Source organism: Mya arenaria, chromosome 16 (genome assembly GCF_026914265.1).
Source record: "Mya arenaria isolate MELC-2E11 chromosome 16, ASM2691426v1".
NCBI classification, from domain to species: Eukaryota; Metazoa; Mollusca; class Bivalvia; order Myida; family Myidae; genus Mya; species Mya arenaria.
The window spans coordinates 32,951,276-32,972,483 of record NC_069137.1 but is presented as its reverse complement, the minus strand read 5'-3'; the positions used below and the strand labels follow the sequence as shown (position 1 = coordinate 32,972,483).

The window sequence follows — 21,208 nt, the reverse complement described above, 5'->3', positions numbered from 1 at the left end:
AGGGTATTTTTGTTCTATGTTTAAACTTAACAAAATAATTGATCAAAATGGTTTCGTGAATAAAATATTCGTGAAGATAGCTTATTTAAATAATTTTACAGCTGGGAATGCAGTTATCTAACAATACAACCGATAAAATAATTCAATGGTACAATACGTATCTATAAACACATACAATATATACCTACGTGTATGCGTATGTGCGTAAGTGCGTGTGTGCGTCCTTGCGCTAATGAATGCAAACATACATACAAACATATATACATACAGCTATTACGTATTTGACGAGATATTTGACGAGATACAGAGACAATTGTACCAATACAGACAATTGAAGACAATATATGCCAGAACTCGCTCAATATCGACCCAACTCGGCAAGTATCAACAAAACTCGCCTTATATGAGTTTCCTCCGTTTTGATTGGCTACAAAACTCGCCTAATATAGGATTTGAGAAATTGACCATTTTTATTGGCTGTCGAAACTCGGCTTATATGAAAAATATGCTCGAAATTATTTTTAAAGGTAGCCATTTGGTTTTCCGTTTTCCGACTGTTTGAATTTTTTGTGCTTCGTAGCCAATATGAAATCACCTAATTAATAACATTATATTATATTACCAGATATCTTCATTCAATAATTTGGAGTATACACCGATTACGTTTAATTAGAATTGAAAACTTGTAAGAATACATTTCGATGATTATCTGATCATAGTTTATATATTGTATGGAACATTACTTCATAACACGGCCGCTACATATTTGTATATACTATTTCTTGATATTTCGGCAACAATCAGTATGTTTCAATCCTTTTCGATCTGTCAGGGTTAGAAACATTTGTGTTCGTTCTTAAAAATCTGATTTCTTTATCAAATTCTAAAAGCTGTAAAACATAATGTCTGAAATGTCTGTTGCGTTATTCGACAATGATTTGTAGACAACTAAAGGCTGGAGTCTTAAAATATGCATACAAAGACAAAGCTTGTGCCGTGACAATCACAGCAGTCCACTCGCATTGGAGTTCACCATACACTTCACAGTCTACTAGCCGACTTTGCCTCGTCCGAGTATGAAGAAATCAAATTATACGCCAATGGTGGTACACGTCATATGGAGCTTATTTCTTTTATCGTATGACTTTCGCCCCCAATAGTTATGGCTCGCACGTTATGTGTAAATCTGATTTTGACATTACGGAATAGATGTCGGTATCATGCTGCCGTAGATATGAAAGATATAAATGTTAACATTTTCAATTCACTGAAGTCTCAAATATTACCATATTTGGTATCAGATCAGGACGACGGTTATTTTACAAATTATTTCAATCTTCTCAAAAGAGAATTGGAAAATTGAAGAAGAGGTGCATTTTTTAGTGAAAATTGGAACGATAATTCATCGAATCAAAGGTACGAATGAAGTTATTAAATATTTTCGTAAGAAGTAAAGAGATTATCAGATAATAGTGTTTGGCTGAATATGACATCTTGAACAGCATCCGGATTAAGTTTGCAAATCCGGAATTTTTGCAAACTTAATTTCTTTGTTTTTCACCCAATGTTTTTTATTTGCGTATTATTATATTAACAGGTTTGGTAATACTAATAAGAGATATATTTATGCCTGATATTTGATTTGGAAATATGTTGTTTTTTTATAATTAAAGTCAACTTTTCCAATGGGAATCCCATTGTAAATTGGCCATCCCATTGGAAAATGGCTTTTTCAAGTTTTTCCAACTGGAAAACTGGCTCCATTTAAATTGTGGTAGAATTTGGAACATATTTTTTCAAATGGAAATAGACTATCTTATTAAGAATATTTTACACTAACTACATGTAAAAGAATAAATTCATTAAAAAGAACCGATTGATTCATTTAAGGCATGTGTATGAATCTTTCCAGTTGGAGGATTCCCACATTCAAGATGGGAAAGTTATGAACATTGGAAAATTCCGATTGGATAATTTGATGAATGGAAAAATTCCATTTGGAGAAAAAAGTTCAGTTTTAAAATGGGAATTTTCCAATTGGAAGGACTGGTAGGATTTGGAATGGGAACATGTAGGAAATGGGAATAAAGAAAATTATTATCATAAAACATCAGCAAAAATGACATTTCATGCACCAGGCGATTGTAACAACAGCCCCCCCCCCCAGGTCCGGGGGTATACCGGAGATAGCCGGGGAAATGGGACGTGTTTTTACCTTCCAGGTGGCCCCGCAGTGCCGGGTGTATATGCGGTGGTTTTGTATTCGCACCAAATATAGCGGGAAATGGGCCTTACCTAGGGTCCCTGGGGTGCGGGGGCATTTGGCGGGGGGGGGGGGTTACCAGCAGTTCGTCCCCGGGCTTGGCTGGACCAAAAGTCAAAGTCTCCGCTATTCCCCGGACCTGGGGGAGGGGGGGGGGGACACAGTTACTTGGTATGTGGACAGCAATCTTTATTGTATTAAATTTTAAAATATTTAATATGTAAAAATAAACGACCAAAAGTGGATTCTTTGTTTATTATGTGTATCACAGAGTACTAAAACACATTTTTTATGATTATCAGTCCAAGAGATCACCCTAGGGACCAATCGCTCGAATATGGTAACACTATTGGCCAAAAATGCAATCCAAATACCAAGTAACTGTGGGAGGGGCGTGGTTACAATTGACTGGTGCATTACATGTCCTTACCGGTCAACTGTCGACTTATCCATATTCCTCATCGCTGTTATACTATACAATGGTTAGCATGACGTCTAACCATCGCATTGCTTCATTAACCCTGTATCAGATAGTACAACTTTTTATCCGATTGAAAAAAACACAAACAAAATATAAATCCAACTTTCATCAATGTCACAAAAACGCAGTCGTTAAGGTTACAAACCACCATTGTCATTTCCTCTATAATTCAATGTGAAATGATTTTTTAGACAACATTTAAAGGCATTTCGAGCGAATGCAGACTATGATAAACATATATATTCTTAAAGTACAAGCTTTAAATTACCTTTTAAGCCAATAAAAAGGGGGGTCAAGTTATTCCTAAGAAAAATCTCTCCACTTGAAAAAAAACTCTAAAAATTGCACAGTCCGCCAAAACAATTCTTCCAAAATGACCTTTGAACTATAGGGCAGCAGTTTATGCTTCAATCTCTATTCTAAATGATAAATCAAGCAATAATAGATACTCAAGGTATAAACGTTTCAGGAATAATGATATTTTTGATTTACAGTGTATTGAGCATGTGAAAACATGTCTATCAGTCATAAAAACATTATTTTTTATTGTGAACTTTCCACACAACGTAAATACATATAACGCAATGGTGACGTCATACCTTAAGCTTGATTACATACATCTTGTCATTTAACCGATCATTTGCGAGGTTAAAGACAACTACAATTTTGTCAAGAGTTACCATTCTTAGCATTTATGAAGTTCTTTACATTGTGAAAATGTGGTTAATGCTCGTTTTTTTCTTGCATTTTGGAAAGTAGCCAGGGTCGGATAAATTTGGGTGTACCTCTTTGCGTACTTCTGCTTGAGTCCCGAGTATCATATAAAAGCCCTTGATCAATATGTTAAGTACAGATCAGTTTCAGCCACAATTTGTTTGCAATATGAAGTCGAAGATATTAACTTTTTTTACACTTCTATCTTTGTTAAAGACCACATGATTATTTTTATATGTTGACACAAATTATAAAGGAGTCGCAGAGGTGATGTAGATATATTGTATGAAAAGGATCAATTAATGGTATTTATGAGTAAAATTAGTGATAATAACTCGCCATGCTGTCATTATTTCATGTACATCGTGCTATATGAAATTATTCTCGTTCACCAGAGTGATGATGCTTTGCGTTCCCCATTTGATTTGTCATCATCAAACCTCTGGTGAATGAGAATGTATGAATATGGTGATGATAAATCAATAGTTTAGAAAATAAAACATGTTTAGAATTTTGAAAAATAGAAGCCAACTAGGAGAATAGTGAATACCGCCATGACTGATAAGATGCAATATGCCAGGCCGCAAAAGTTATGAATGTTATATCAGTGGACATATTAACAGACAATTCAGATATTACATTTAAACAGGGGAAAGTAATATGAAAACCTGTCGCTGCCATAGCTAAATAATGTAAATACAATATTTGTTTCAATATAAATATGACATTGTGCTTATAACTAATTATCCAGTATGTGATTTCATTCATAGACCCCATAATATTTTCTTTTCATTTTTTTTATATTCTGATCATTCTTTTATTTCATTCTATTTATTTGTGTTTCACAGTTGTCCATGATAAAAGAATAGTCCACATTGATTTACGTGTGTCAATATAATTTATCAATCATATTGATGGCCTCACTTAAAAATGCCGAAGCAGTTGTTTTTTGCTGTTTCGGAATTTTTACATCACTAAAATCAGTCCAGAGTAAGTTTTTGCCCTCCAAACTTATCATTTTGATAAAGGTTACCCAGGGTCAGTGTTTATTAACACCTCTGTGATAATGATCTAAAGCAAGCCACAGAGTTATAAATACTCTTAAATTTTTAACACATGTTTCTGAAAACCGAGCTGTACGTCGTATTTTCACTTGTTTTTGTCGTTCAGAACAGTTCCGAACGGATTAAGTATATTACTTTAAATATAGAAAAAATAATTTTATTGCATTTTTTTATAATAAGACACTTAAAATTTACATACAACATTGAACACGTCAAGGTACATGGAATGATCATTTCAAGGCCGGAGTATGAAAAAATACCCCATTTTTCAATATTCATTTTTTCTTTTTAAGTTTATTTAATTATTTGTACTTTCTTTGAGACTCATATGCTATCAACATGGATTGCTAAAATTTCAAATACATTAAATTATCAAATACATTAAATTATCATGAAACACTCTTATTTCAGCTGATACTTTGGAAGTTAACATGCACATTCCTCATTCTTATTCATGAATTTAAGAAGGAAAATAAAATCGTAAATACGTGCAGTTTAAATGTTTTTTGACAGGATAACAATTTTTATATCTCTTGAATTACTGCAACATAATATCGCTTAGTGAATAAGAGTTGTAATAAATATTGATATTGATATCTTACGTGATTAAAATGAGCTTCATCATTATGTCTCATGTTCTTTTCACCACAAACTAATGGCATTTTATTTAAAAGTCAATGTTATCAATTACCATATAAACGCGTTCAAAACACACCACAGGTGCAAATTTGCATAAGTGGCATAAAAACGCAACGTATCGTAAAGAATAGACGATAAAACTGTTTCATGATATACTTCTTACGGACATAAAATACAACGCATTTCAAAATGCAGGTTGCGAAATTGCAAATTATGCTCTCTGCATCCTTATTGTGGTTGCAGACAAGCCCCAGATGGGCTCAAACAAGCCCACAGACGGGCTCTAAAAAGTCAAGCCAGGGCTCATTTATCCTCATTATGGCTACCATCAACCTATCACAGTCACCACAGACAGATTGTTCTCAAGTCCACTGTGTGTCCAATAAACATTTTGTGCCAAACAAACAATAAAGGGGCTCTATAAGGCTCTATATATGAAGTGCCCAATTGATAGATACGTTTTGTAATACTAGTACGTGAGACTAAAGGTTGTGAAAAGATATAGCATTGCTGCTTGGCCCAAATCCCACATAATAACGATGATTTAAAAAAATGGTATACCGGCTAAAATTCGAGCCAAGCAAGTTCGAGCCAACGGGGTGCAACTGTATTGATACGCAAAATTTCGTAACAATTAAATTGTACAAGTCAACTTTAAATCAGCGAAACAGCTGGTTTCATGGTTCTTTCATCAACGCTCTTCATATGAGAACATTCATCTTGTGTTATTTTTTAAATGGTTGGCTGTTGTTATGAAAAAGAAATGCAACATTATTGCAGATTTCATAGGTACGATCTGGATCACTCAACTATAATCTTCTGATTATGTTTTTTGACAAAAGAAAGCAAATGGGTAAATAAATATTTACATGGAAATATGATATGCGTTATTGTTTACGCAAATACAATGCATGAAAATCAAAGTGATCTACGAAAGTATTGCTTAAAGGCCTGGGTTAATCCTTCTATAAGTGACGTCCGTCGTCGTCCGTTGTCAACAATTTGACTGTTAACACTCTAGAGGTCACAATTTTGGCACAATCTTAATGAAACTTGGTCAGAATGTTACCCTCAATAAAATCTTGGACGAGTTCGATATTGGGTCATCTGGGGTTTAAAACTAGGTCACCAGGTCAAATTAAAGGAAACGCTTGTTAACACTATAGAGGTAACATTTATGACTGTATCTTCAGGAAACTTGGTCAGAATGTTAATATTAATGATCTCTAGATCAAGTTCGAATCTGGGTTCTGTGCGGTCAAAAACTAGGTCACCAGGTCAAATTGAAGGGAAAGCTTGTTAACACTCTAGAGGTCACATTTATGACTCTATCTTCATGAAAGTTAGTCAAAATGTTTATATTAGTAATCTTTAAGTCAAGTTTAAATCTGGGTCATGTGCGGTCAAAACCTAGGTCACCATGTCAAATCATAGGAAAAGCTTGTTGGCATTCTAGAGGTCCCATTTATGACTGTATGTTCATTAAACTTAGTCAGAATGTATATATTGATTAGCTCCAGGCCAAGTTCGAATCTTGGTCATGTGCAGTCAAAAACTAGATCACCAGGTCAAATTTAAGAAAAAGCTTGTTAACAATCTAGAGGTCACATTTATAAATGTTTCTTGATGAAAGTTGGTCAGAATGTTAATATATATAATTTCTATGTCAAGTTAATATCTGGGTCATGTGCAGTCAAAAACTAGGTCATTAGGTCAAATAATAGGAACAGCTTGTTAGCACTCTAGATGTCACATTTATGACTGTAAGTTCATGAAACTTAGTCAGAATGTATATATTGATTAGCTCTAGGCCAAGTTCGAATCTGGGTCATGTACGGTCAAAAACTAGGTCACCAGGTCAAATCATAGGAAAAGCATGTCAACACTCTAGAGGCCACATTTATGACCATATGTTCATGGAACTTGATCAGAATGTTATTCTTGATGATCTTTAGGTAGAGTCTGAAACTGAGTAATCAGAGGTCAAAAACCAGGCCACTAGATCAAATCATAGAAAATCTTTGTAAACACTGTAGAGGTTACATTCTCTCTTTGATCACCATGAAACTATGTCAGAATAATTATCCTCAACTCTTTATATAACTTATTATTAAAGAAAATACCCTTACTTATGAAGAATAAGAACAACGCCGAATGATAGTCAAGTTTATTAGGGCTGCCACGATACGCCAATTGGAACATTTTTTATTCAAAACAGCAAACTGCTTAAACAATTAATAGATATGATGATATCATATGTTGACTAGAACATATCTAACTAAAAACAAATGAACCAAACACAACAATAAAAACATCACTCAAAACTTCTATATCATTTCAGTCTTTAACTTTGGACTAGAAATATGTAAACAATTAACACTAAGACCACACATAGTTATTAGACTGTCTCAAGCCTTCGTTACTAAGTCACATTTCTGACAGTTTTCCTTACAAAAGAGTAACCTGTCTACAAGATCTGAAGCTAGGCAAGATCTCTGGGCGGTAACTATATCTCCCGCTGTGCTGAACACGCGTTCGGATGGTATTGACGTCGCTGGGATGCAAAGCCGAGCTTTAACTAATTGGCAAGTAAAGGAAAGTAGAAGCAATGCTCCTTTCACCAAACAAGAGAATCCATTTCAATTCATTTTTATTGGTTGGACCATTTTGTACTTGGTATTCTCCTCATCCACCCTATCATACCTATATTCGGCTTATTGTTTATCATTGCGTAACTATAATGGAAAAAATTATTAACTGTTACGTTTAATAACAATACTATAAACTGTAAGAAAACACAAAATTGATCGGTAACAAATTGATCGGTACGGTGAACGGCGATCCGGAGACCCGGGTTTTAGGGATATTGCGCCTACATGACTGGAACAGGAAGTAATCGATTATTGAATCTGCACACGTCAATTTTTTCATAATCCAAATTATGAAAAGACCGATAAGTTTTGTAAATTGAATTTAATGGAAAAAACCGGTACGCTAATGTTGTACCGCGGTACGATTTTTTTTGCTTCGTACCGCGATATACCGTTATACCGGTATATCGTGGCAGCCCTAAAGTTTATATAGCTTATTCCGTCGTGACATAATTTGGAATACAAATAATTCTCATTTCAAAGAAATAACTTAACACATAATGTATAAATTTGCCATATGCTAAACATCAGTGTTAAATAAACTAAGTACTCATCAATATAATAAGTTGTACATGTCAATAACATGATAAATGTGATGCACACATACAATATCACAACTTATAATCATCATGTCTAATACAAATAGCAACATAAAGACACATATTGAACCTAGTACAACAAAAATAACACAAATATCTAAGTACTTTCACAATACTTCCATGCACAATAAAAGGAAATTATTATTCAACACAACCAAATAAACGTCTTTCATAATGCAGAATAATAAAGGGTTGGGTGGGTAGGTTAAATTGGAAATTATTCTAAAGTCAACTCACTGTCATGACAACTTAGAAGATCGAATGACAAAAACCGCGTAACAATTTACCCAAGAAATTTTATTCAAGCGCGAATGAACAGCCAATCAAAAGTTCGTCCAATGAAACTCAATGTAAAAATTAACTGCATCAAACCCGGATGAGACAAAGTGAAAGTAGATATGTAAATCCGGATGCACCAAAGAGAAAGTAAATGTCGCAATTAATTATTTTATATTTAAAATATGCCGTTTGTGTTCATGAAGTCTATGTCAAGTTTGAAACTGGGTAACCTAAGTTCAAAAACTAGGTCACGAAGTCAAATCATAGAAAATATTGTTAAAACACTGTTGAGGCCATATTTTCTACTTTATCTATATGAAACCTGGTCAGAATGTACTTATAACAGCAAGGTAAGGTTTGCAACTGGGTCATCCGTGATATTGAAAAAAATCATCTGGATATTAAAAAAACAACTTGGTCACTAGGACGGATCTAAGTAATATATTTTTTAATTCCAGCAGGTATAAATGTTTTGATTCCATACCTCATGATTATATGCAGATTTATTGAAAATATACTGTAATTTAATAAAAAAAGTCCTTCCGTGATCCAGTCAAAAGTATGTATAATAAGTTTTCAATGTTTCGTGCATTTTCATGTAGAACAAGTGTTTTAATCACACTCACTGTTAAAATACATTCTGAATTAAATGAAACAATTTTCATGTTTATACTCCAACCATGACAAGAACAGAAAATAAAAATGTACAAACAAAGACAAGTACGCATCCTTTCTAAGGTAGCAGACCACCAGACTGACATTTCAAATTCTCTAAATCTGTAATACCCTCAACTATAATATTTAACATGTAGCATTGAAAACTAGTCCAAAATTTGTTTTAATTAAGTCGCCTCTCGTTGCACTATCCATCGCCCTGAAAAACACTTATTCCCTCCCCCTGTCACAATTGGCCTTGCCCTGAAAACACCTAATTCACACTTGAATTGGAACAGGTAATCGATTAAGGGGCCTTCATGGCCCTCTTGTTTTATAAAAAGGTACATTTACTTTGAATATATCCCCAATGTCAAGTTCACAATAAACCATTGGTCGCAATTTAAAAACAAAACACATACAAAGTGTGTTGGTTGGATTATTTATACACTATAACCTCTTAATCAAGGAATTGAAAAGAGACTTACCACTACGTCAACACTATCAGCTTGCTGGTTTACCTGACACACATTTTTCTATGGACTAAAAACAAGTAAAGATGGCGGTAAAACCAAAAAAAACATTTAGTGTAAAGAAATCAAGTCAATTCAGTGCCCTGTAAATCTTAATTCTGCTGCAATGAAGTTTATCTAGTGTCAAACATACCACAGTAAGACACTTCCACATCCAACTCAGTTCAAAATAATCACAAATGCAGCTACATTTAAGTCCATCATGTGTCAAGCAAACACCTAAGCAGCATAAAAATCGGTATTCTTAACCACAGATCGCAGATTTTCATATTTCCATTCGAAATTTTATGTTTTATGGCTAAAAGTGTTACTAACGGTTTAAGAAAAATGCATAAAACATCAATTTTTGACCTTAAAATGAAAAGCTGCGATCTGATTTTTTGTCAGCAGTCTTATATCACTGGTTTCCATGCATTTTCGCATAAAATGGCTCGTTCCAGGACAAAATAATAAAAAAATGTCAAAACGTTCAATCTGTGAGAGTACAGCTTTAAATGACAAGGTTCCAATTCTAATGAGTCAAAACATTGTATTAAAATTGTATTACGATATGGCTTTTTCAGTACAGTTTGATTATATTTGCTGATGATGTGATCAATAATGTATTATTTTAAAAGCAAATATATTTTTGGCTACTCTGATAACAAATTATTCACGAAACGAAAAATGAATAAAATAAAGGTTATTTCTTGGCTATAAATAAATCAGTATAAATGCCAATCATATTAGTGGTCGAAATTAGCACATCAGAAGCCCAGAAGCCCGCAAGCCCTGCAGTGGTAAAATGCTTTCAGGGCTTGCTAAATTCTGCGTTTTAAACAGCAGGGCTTGTTAAAAAATGTTAAGTAAAATTTAATAATTTCTTGTCTAAAATGCACATTTCAGTTGAATTTTAGTACTCTTTTTCAAATATATTAAAAAGTAAACTTTTCACCAATTTAGGAGGGGGGGTGGGGGCACGCATTGTCTCACCTTCCCTCTTAAGCTGCTAGTGGGGAAAAAAAAGAATCCCGTTTTTAAATAAATTTGCACCGGTCAATTGTAACCACGGCCCCTAGGCCCGCTATACTGTGAAAGCGGGCTTAATTGGGAGTGTTTAAAATTATCTTCCACATTGCCGAGTGAATTCGGTGGTTTTGTTTTCACGCCAAAAATATCTGGAAATTGGCTTACCTAGGATGTCACCAGGGGGGCATTTGACGTGGATTTACCTGGGATTGGGTGGACTGATTAGTGATAGTAAAAATCCCCGCTATTCCCCTGAATGGGGGGAGGGGAATGGTTACTGGTGCATTACGAGTTAACTGTTCATAAATTCAACAAGCAACACAAAAAGATCTATGAAGAAATGTATGACTTACACATGGGTGAGATATCCATTTAGCAAAACGTAAGTGTCATTCATCTTCTGCAAAGCTCAATAAACAAATTCGTCTGACAGAATTTCACAGCCGATAGTATTGATTACAGTAACATGTTTGTGGTAAACCAGTTTGAAGTCACATTCAAATACACTCTAGTATTAATCATTAAACTAATATTTGCAATGTAACAACTTGCACAACTCATATATTTATTTTCATCAGTATCAATTTATAGCATCTGGTCAGCTCTAACTGGTATCACGGACCTAATTTTGTTTAAAAAAATCACGTGTTACAGTTTTCAAGACTGAGGGAGTGTGTATCAACCAGATATGAGTTTATTGTACAAGTTATAGTGACTCGCCCATGGTTTGTAAAATGTGTTTTTTACATTTTTTTTATATACAAAATAAAGTGTATCAATTAGTCAGGAGCGTAAGAACTAAGATACTCACAACTGGAACCCTTCCACAAATGTTATATCGGTTTTCTTCTTCTTCTTTTCAACAAGCGTAGGTTCGGCCCCCGATTAAACCAGATATTATTTATATACGTTCACTTTATTTTGTCCTGCAATTACGGTATCAAAGAGTTAAGTTAACATAATTCAAGTGTTTTCTGAAATATACTATTTATTGCCAAAACATGAGAGAGTCCCTATCAGAATGACGTGGAAAGTGATTTATACGAGCTTCAGTGAGCTAACAAGTACCAGTTTTTTGGTGAAAAATTGTAAACTCCATTTTTAAATGTACAAGATGATTCTCATACAAGTATACATCATATGATTATTTTTTGCTTTTCTGCTATCTAGTAGGATGACTGACCTAGCAACTACAATGTAGTAAAGAGACTATGGCAATAGGCTATACCAATATCATTTATTTTGTGATGCAAGATTCACTAGCCCAATATAGAGGTCGACATTTTTTCTTAAACATATACCCAACTCTGATTTTAGGATTAACTGTGTTTGTGGTCTACAGGCTTTTCATGGGCACATGGTGAAGGATATGTTATAATATCATACTGCAGAACAGTGTCTCTGAAATACATCAATATGTTAGGTATAACATTTCACAAGCCTCATCATTAATTTATAACATCTTCATTAAAAATAAAGACAATGGTAAAATTTAAGTGTAAAGGTACTGACAACCAAAAACAACATTTTCAAGCGTAAGACTAGTTTAATATTTGTCCCAAAATGAATAACAGTCGTTCGTGACCACATCTTAATCGATTAAAACAAAATGGCCTCTGAGGAGCAGAAACCAGGTTAAAGATATTTAAATCAAAGCGCTTAAAGCGTTGAATGCCTTTCAGCCTGCAACGTTTTGTGAGTATAGTCATGTAATTGTTAAACATATTTATTAACATAAACATCTAAAGATAGTATATGCTCATAATTTCCTTCGCAAAAACTTTGAGAGTTTAATGTTGATTCTCAATGAGATCATGAAATATAAGTCACTTGAAATGTGGAATACGCCAAATAGTTACTTATAAGGTATGGAGTAATACTCAATATCATAAAAAACCTTATCTGGAGCTTTTGTTTCATAAACAATGCACTGCCACGGATAAAGCATTAAGGGTCTTTTAGTAAAATCTACTCTACACTTCAAACTTGACTTGAGGCGTATTTAATTTACTAACAGGGTATGCCAGCTTAACCAAATGCATCCCAACAAAATGCATTGGAGATATTAATTAGGTTTATGCTTAAGACTTCTTTCTACAACGCCAAATACCTCAGGGTCGAATCACCCACATACTATTTCTTCCCTGTATGCTTTATGTACATGTATCTTAATAATGCCCTGAACATATGTCACTCGTAGACAAAATGAACAGATTTATATCCGTTGTGTTTTTAAATATGCATATGCATTATGCTACATGCTCAAGATATTGGACTGAAATTACTGAGACAAATTAAAGAACTATTCACATACTTTCCGTTTCATTCGGCATTACATGACTATGAAAAAAATTGTAGCAGATCGATAGCCTGTCAACGCTTTACGCGGTTTGATTTGAATTGTAAAAGTGTATAATATTCGTTTAGTGAATTTCAATGAAAAAGTTGACTTTAAATGCAAAAATAAAATATTTCTAAATCAAATATCAGGAATAAAAATATCTCTTATTAGTATTACCAAACCCGTTTCAATAATACAAAAATAAAAAACATTGGGTGAAAAACAAAGAAACTAAGTTTGCAAAAATTCCGGATTTGCAAACTTAATCCGGATGCTGTTATATATTGTCCGTCTTTAACTGTTAACCCTCGTTTGTGTTGCATTTCTTCTATCGAAAATGGTAAGAGTTGCAGACAGTTTACCTTAAATAAATATATGACATTTACGTACATTATATTTGCATAGATTAAGATGATACTGTAATGTTTGGACGCATCTCCACCTTTATATGAATTTCAGTGTGTTAGAAGTTGTAGGGGGTTCACCCTAGTTTAGTTTAAACATATTTATTTTACAACGATTGTGAAACAAGTTATTACAACATTATATTAATCACTCTCGTTGGCCCGATTTTACGCGAGAGTGTGGTCTTGCGTTGTGGGGGAAACCGGAGAACCCGGAGAAAACCCACTTGTCCGGCTTGGTGACCCCAAACCAAACTCACATGCGCCCGAGTCTAGGTGAGAAGCGAGTGCGCTAACCACTGCGCTAACCGGACAACCAAGTTTCGCACTACTACTTCACGAATATTGATGTGTTGACACCAGCTAAAACAGTATGCTCAGGTTTTATGCTGACCAGTTCAGTTAGATAATCGCCAATACCATAATGGTGTTAAGGAATGACGTCACCATTACGTCATATGTACTTCCGTTGTGTGGACAATTCTCATTAAAAAAAAATGTTCTTATGATTGATAGACATGTTTTCACAAGCTCAATACACTGTAAATCAAAACTATCATTGTTCCTGAGACTTTTATACCTTAAGTATCTATTCTTGCTTGATTTATCATTTAGAGTAGAGATTAAAGCATAAACCGCTGCCCTATAGTTGAAAGGTCATTTTTGAAGATTTGTCATGGCGGACGGTGCAATTTTTAGAGTTTATTTTTCAAGTGGAGTGATTTTTCTTAGGAATAACTTGACCCCCCTTTTTTATTGGCTGAAAAGGTCATTTAAAGCTTGTAGTTTAAGAATATATGTGGTTATCATAGCCTGCATTCGCTCGAAATGCCTTTAAATGTTGTCTAAAAATTATAATTTTACATTGAATTATATAGGGAATAACAATGGTGGTGTGTAACCTTAACATAGCTGTGGTATTTACTGTATCCTGCCTTCTCTAGTGTCGTTTAATAATTATTAAAATGTCGAACGTGAACTTTTTTAAAATAGCAAAACTTTAAAAAATATTATATTTTGTTGCACTGAAAACCATAATTTAAAAATGATTATTTTACCGATTTTGAGGGCAAAGAAACCCATATGTTCATGCTTATAAGTTGATGCTTATTACAAAGAAAGGTTTGAAAATAAATTTCCAATTAAAATATAATGTAGTTCTGCAGAAGTGTTTTTTTTTAATTTAACATTGTGTTAGCCATGTATAATGAGGACCAAGATGGCGTTCAAAATGGCCACCATGAATATATAATGAGTATATTCTATATATAAGTATGGCCCACATTTAAATAGATGTCCTCAATGTACCTTAAATTATCAGCAACATTGACTACCTAAAGGTCAAGCTTTAGGCCAATTCAAGCTAAAATATAAATTGCCACAAAATTTTCAGTACAATTTCGTAGCATTTGATGATCATGCAAATTAGTGTGTATCCAACTAATGATGACATATGATTTTGAACTTGATTTTAAAAACGCATAGTTTTGTATGTCTTTTTTCATCAAGATATATGTTGCGTTCTTGTACCACATATGCAAATTTGCAACTGGTGTTTTTTACCTATTTATATGGTTTGTATGAACATTGAATTGACAATAAATGCCAATATTTTGTGTTGAAAAGAACATTGGACATGATGCTGAAGCTATGATGCGCTAGCAGAGTAAAATCAAAACCTGCAAATACGCATCAAAGTTGAATATGACCTCAAGGCTAACAGAATGAGACTATTATCTCTTTCATAAGGTACTTGTCGAAATCATCCAAGGAAACATAACACTATAAATGATATGTCACTAGTCGTCATATAATATCAACTAGTTCCGAAAATATGTTTGAACGCGAGTCCTTGATACTAAACGTCTTCAAATATATTATTAAGAGAAGAATCAAGAGTAGATCTATGTTTTTCTTCTTCTAATGTGTTTCGATCGAAATGATATCCTCTGTTCAAATTAAGATTCATCATAAAATCAAAGCGAGAAAGGATCGTATGAATTCCTGAAATGTTGCCAATCAAGCCAGTACCTTATTAAATTTACTTGTTTAAATTTGCGGAGTGGTACTTTTCTGTCCAATAAAAATATAGCAATCTTATATGAATAGCAATATGAATCGAGCTTGATCAAATTGTTCTCAATAAAAGTTTGAATGCGAATAGTAAATTCACTTGGTTTACCAAATTGTTTTAAAATACATCCAGAGTATATGTCTAAGATGAGCACAAAAAATGTTTGGATGAAAAGGAGGGATCTTGGTTTAACATTTAGTACAGAAACCTTAATACTATTGCATCTCATGTTATCCCTTATGCCACTATGTTATCTGAGTTTTTTTTTAATAAAGCCTTGTCAATGCCCTAGCTAAAATATGTTCTATCTAAATCTGATTTATTCTTTACTTTTGGGCATACATGTATCTAATCCAAAAATCTAAGTCCATGTTTCGCTTGATTGTTGTTTTTAAAAGATCTACAAATCCTTCAAACGTTAGTTTTTTACTATTATTTATAACTAGATCAAAAGTGTGTACATTAATGGCAAGGTACTCATGTAAGAGATCTACGTCTTTATTGCCCTTTTGCATTTCGAGTTTAAAAGGAAGGGTTTTTTGAAGGAATAATTTGCGGAGTTGATGTCTTTATCGGGTTATGAACGCAATGGAGCTGGTCAAAGTGTGTGGAGTCCGAAGGACCAATTGCGTTCATATCCCTGATAATGACTTCAACCCCTCAGTTTATTACTAATATTTACACCAATAGTTCATTATTTCATTCAATAATTGTTAAAAAAATACAAACTCCATTTCATTTAAGAAACCATTTCGTAATTCTTCCGTACCCATTCTGTAAATAGAACGACCCGACTGTAACCGAAATTATTTTATCAAATGATGTCTCAATAACGCGGGAAAAGATCAATCACTTGAAATCACTTTTAAACGTAAAATTGAAATACTTATGGCAACAATACATATTAAATATCATGCTTTAATACTTTCTAAAATGTTGATTTAGATATTAGGGGACCTGCTCACACAATACAAACAATAACAAGATCAACAATTTTCATGTATTTTGTTATGCGATTAATTGCGATCCGAACATATCAGAAGATGTTGCGTTCATCGGATGATAATCGCAATTGCCGAAAAGCAGTTCATTTAAGGAATGGAGGTTGAGGTGTAAATATTAACCAATATACATTATAAAAAATGTAAATCGAACGTCATGACGTTTAATTTTCAGAAAAAATGGCAGGAATAATAGAAGAAGACCAGATAGCAATGGTCAACGCATTCAATACAGATGGTCTGGATGGTTTAAAGCAGATGATTATCAACAGCAGAGACAAGTGGGAGAAAATACCGGTACGCATTGCAGTGACTGGAAACTCGGGCGTTGGGAAGTCAAGTTTCATCAATACTTTCCGTGGATTAGAACCGAAAGCTCCCGGTGCAGCTGCAGTCGGAACAACAGAAACGACAATAGAGGTGCAGGCATATCCGCATCCCAAGAACGAAAACTTTGTCTTGTATGACCTTCCCGGTGTTGGAACGCGGCTTTTCCCCCGCGAGTCTTATCTGCAGAAAGTGAACTTCCTTAGTACGACTTCTTCATAATATTGTCGGCCACTCGTTTTACGGAGAATGACGCGTGGCTCGGTCAGCAAATAAAGCTGCAACAAAAGAAGTTCTTCTTTGTGAGGACAAAAATCGATAACGATATGGATAACGAAAAGGTTGATTCTGGGGAAGACTTCCACCAAGAAGAAAGTCTGCAGAAGATAAGAGAAGATGCTGAACACAATCTTCGAGGTTTGAACGCAAAAGTTTTTCTGATATCAAATAGACTTCTAAAAATAAACCAGTTTGATTTTGATCGCTTAATGCATGATGTTATAAAAGAAACTCCGAAAATGAAGACGGAGTCTTTGGTTTTGTTTTTACCATCTCTCACTAAAAATGTCATCTTAGAGAAGGAGAGAGTGCTGTCTAACAGAGCCTTTAAAATGGCTATTGCGTCTGGTATTGCTGGGGCAATACCACTTCCAGGTTTGAGCAGCTTCATCGACGTAGAAATCATTGTCCGTGAAGCGAAGTTTTACTTGGAGCAATTCAATCTTGATGAGGCCTCCTTGAAGGATTATAAGAAGCGGTATGATTTAGACATTGATCAACTAGACTTGGCTACGCGTTCGATTACCTTTACAGCAGTAGGTTTATTGCCAACGATATTAAGAATGACTGCTACTGAGGCTGGTAATTTCACTCTAAAACTAGCTATCCCTGCGCTTGTGTCAGTTATTGCTGGAATACGTTCCTATGGAAGTACATTTTCATTGCTTCAGGGTCTTTTAAATGAAATGAAAGAGGATGCCCTCAAGATCAACGGTGAAGTAGCTAAAGGCTTAGCTAAATCGATTGAACCGACGACACACATCCGTAAACCTGCACTAAAGGGACGCCTTTAGAAACGTCGCTAGCAGAACATTTCTGTTTCGAAACTGTGTTAATAATTATATGGATTTAGGAAAGTGACGTTGCGCTGTGCTCATCTTTAATGTTGACTGATTCTGTTTTTCTATTAAATTTTGTCTTTTATGTAGCAATTCATCGCAAACAATTCTTAATATTGTGATACATGCATTGCATTTTTCTGAAAGGAAGGCCACCATGAACTTGTTATGCATACTTCCTGCATATTGGCATTCGTTTAGTTTCGTGTAAATGAAATGTAAACTTAACACCGTGTGAATAAAAAGTACAATGAGAAAGAAAACTACGGGAAATTTTGTTTTTTGTAGAGGTTGTTATATTTCTAAATGCTCTTTTCTCATATTTGACAGTACTTTGTTATTTTGTTTATAGTTATTTTCAGTAGAAAAATCCTTAATGCTTGTCGAATTCACTCAAATTTACATTTAACTATTAAATTTGGGATGTGAAGCTCAAGTATCATTCAAACAATTGTTCTACTCAGTAAACTATGTTCGCTTTTTCGATTTGCTGTCTTTTTTCCAGTTTTGCTATGATAACATGAATAGTAATATCTAGCATGCGTGTATTCTGCTAGAATCCTTTTTATTGGTTTGGAATGGAAATCTATACTTTCCTACTCAATTTATTTCTTGATATAATTTCATTGCTAGCTTGCTGACCAATGCAAGTAAAAGCTGCCATCCACAACATAAGCCAAAGTAAAGTGACTATTTTGTAAAATTTAATCGCAAAATTTCTAATGATCATACATGCTAAATAAGGCTAATTCCTGATGAATCTGGTAATAAAACAAGTTTGAATCGTCATTAAATGCCGCTTTTTCAATTCGATGTGGATAGCATTAATTGAAACACAATTGACTGGTGTCATGCCAGTTAGTCGTTATTTATGTTTAAAAAGACTTAACGAATGGAAAAGGATAGCCACTCAAAGGTTTCCTGACGTGACTTTGCATAACCTTGCTTATTCGCAAAGCATTCTAAGAAATACAACTAGTCAAATGAAGAAGATTGTTCAGAACTATGTTAAATTTTACAACTTTGTTAACAACATCGTTGTCGCCACGGAAAATGAGTTTTGTTTTAAGTGGTATGACCTACATCAACTGGACAAGATATGGCATTCAAATACCAGGAAAGATTTCAGCAGGCATTTGAAAATGAATTAAAATTATCAAACTAAACCACAAGGGCTAATATCGATTCATGCTCTGTCAAACACATTCAGTTTACAAGATAAATTAAGTACCTCCTCTTAGAGATTAGCATGTTAAGTAGTAGTGGTAGTGGTAGTAAGAGTAGTTGTAGTGGTAGTGGTGGTGGTAGTGGTGGTAGTAGTAGAAGTAGTAGTAGTAGTAGTAGTAGTAGTAGTAGTAGTAGTAGTAGTAGTAGTAGTAGTAGTAGTAGTAGTAGTAGTAGTTAGTGGTGGTGGTGGTGGTGGTGGCGGCGGCGGCGGCGGCGGCGGCGGCGGCGGCGGCGGCGGCGGCGGCGGCCGTGGTGGTGGTGGTGGTGGTGGTGGTAAAGGTGGTAAAGGTGGTGGTGGTGGTGGTGGTAATGTCGGTGGTGGTGGTGGTGGTAGTGATAGTGGTAGGGGTGGTAGTGGTAGTGGTAGTGTTGGTGGTGATGGTGGTGGTGGTAGTGGTAGTAGTAGTAATGGTAGTGGTAGCAGTTTAATTTAATGTCCCATTGGCAACTGTTAAAAAGTACTTTTTTTAAATTATTCAATATCAAAAATGTTCAAAATAATTGATGTCCCGTACGTTTAATCAGGAACGAATACCAATTTCATTATATTGAGCATATTATTCTCCATTGCAAAGTAAACCTGTCATTATAACCAAACTTTACACATCCAAATTAATAGATCACAACAAATGAAAGAGTCGATTACGTTTGTATATCGGACAAGGTTAAGGAACAGCTGATGGAAGCTTTCCGAGACAAAGAAGCCGATAGTTGAAATGATGTTATTCTTAAAAGGCAAGACCATTGGAACTCACGGTGTTCCATCAATGCTTCCCGTGGATTAAAAACTAATAATCCCGGTACAATTGAAGTCGGAATAATTAAAACGACACTGGCGGTGAAGGTAATGCCGCGTCCAAAGAACACATATAGTGTCTTGTGCTACCTTCAGGGTGTTGGGACACTCCTGTTTTCTCGCAAGTGCTTTCTGAAGAATGTGATCTTCCACAAGTACGACTCCTTCGTAATAATGTCACGAATTATAAATCGGAATAGCATTGACACAACCTTGAATAAATAACTATTCGTTTGATATTTTTACCATCCGAAAACGAGTACAGCCCCTTGATCCGGTCAGTGAAAACAGAAAACTATGAGAACAACATCGAATTCTTGATTTATATAATGTTAAATAACAACGATAGTACAAATAATGACATCTATATTCAATAAAACTATTATAAACATGCAAATACAATCGAAATTGTACAGCGGTTCTTACTCGAAAGGTGTACTTAAATCCATTCACAATGGATAGAAAGTCCTCACTGCATTGCAGTACATTTGTTCTTACTTAGATACCCGTAAAAGGGTTAATCAAGCCGTTTTGATAACATAAATAGCTTCATATATCATTAACTGGTCACAACATCTCACATATTTCATAATGAAGACATGGGTCCTAGTCCCAATTTTGCGGAATAAACCACTTAAAAGTCCCTTATGACTAACCAAAACTAATTAAGGTACAAATTCAGATATTTAAAGGAATAAAGATAAGCTATGTTTTTATTAATGATAAATGATACTTAACCCTGTAAGGCTATAGATATTTCGAGAACTTGGGGTCCTTGCCTGCATTTCACTATCACATTAGGTCGCATTACAAACCACATTTAAATAAGGACGTTACGGTCACCTGACTGGATTACGTTTCTACTGATTAATCCGATAATAGGATTTCAGACGGGGAAATATGTTTGACATCTTAGATATTTTGTGAAACGGGTCCATGACTTTAACACTATCTTATGAAATTGGTCCAATTACCTTTACACTTTCATGTAAAATTGGCCCATGACGTAAACACATTCTTATCATTTGTTATAAT

General features: G+C 34.5%; 1 pseudogene; it reads left to right on the top strand.

Annotated features, from left to right (window-relative positions):
- The first annotated feature begins 1,228 nt into the window (after positions 1–1,228).
- Positions 1,229–18,058, top strand: LOC128222215 (T-cell-specific guanine nucleotide triphosphate-binding protein 2-like; annotated as a pseudogene).
- The last annotated feature ends 3,150 nt before the right edge of the window (positions 18,059–21,208 follow it).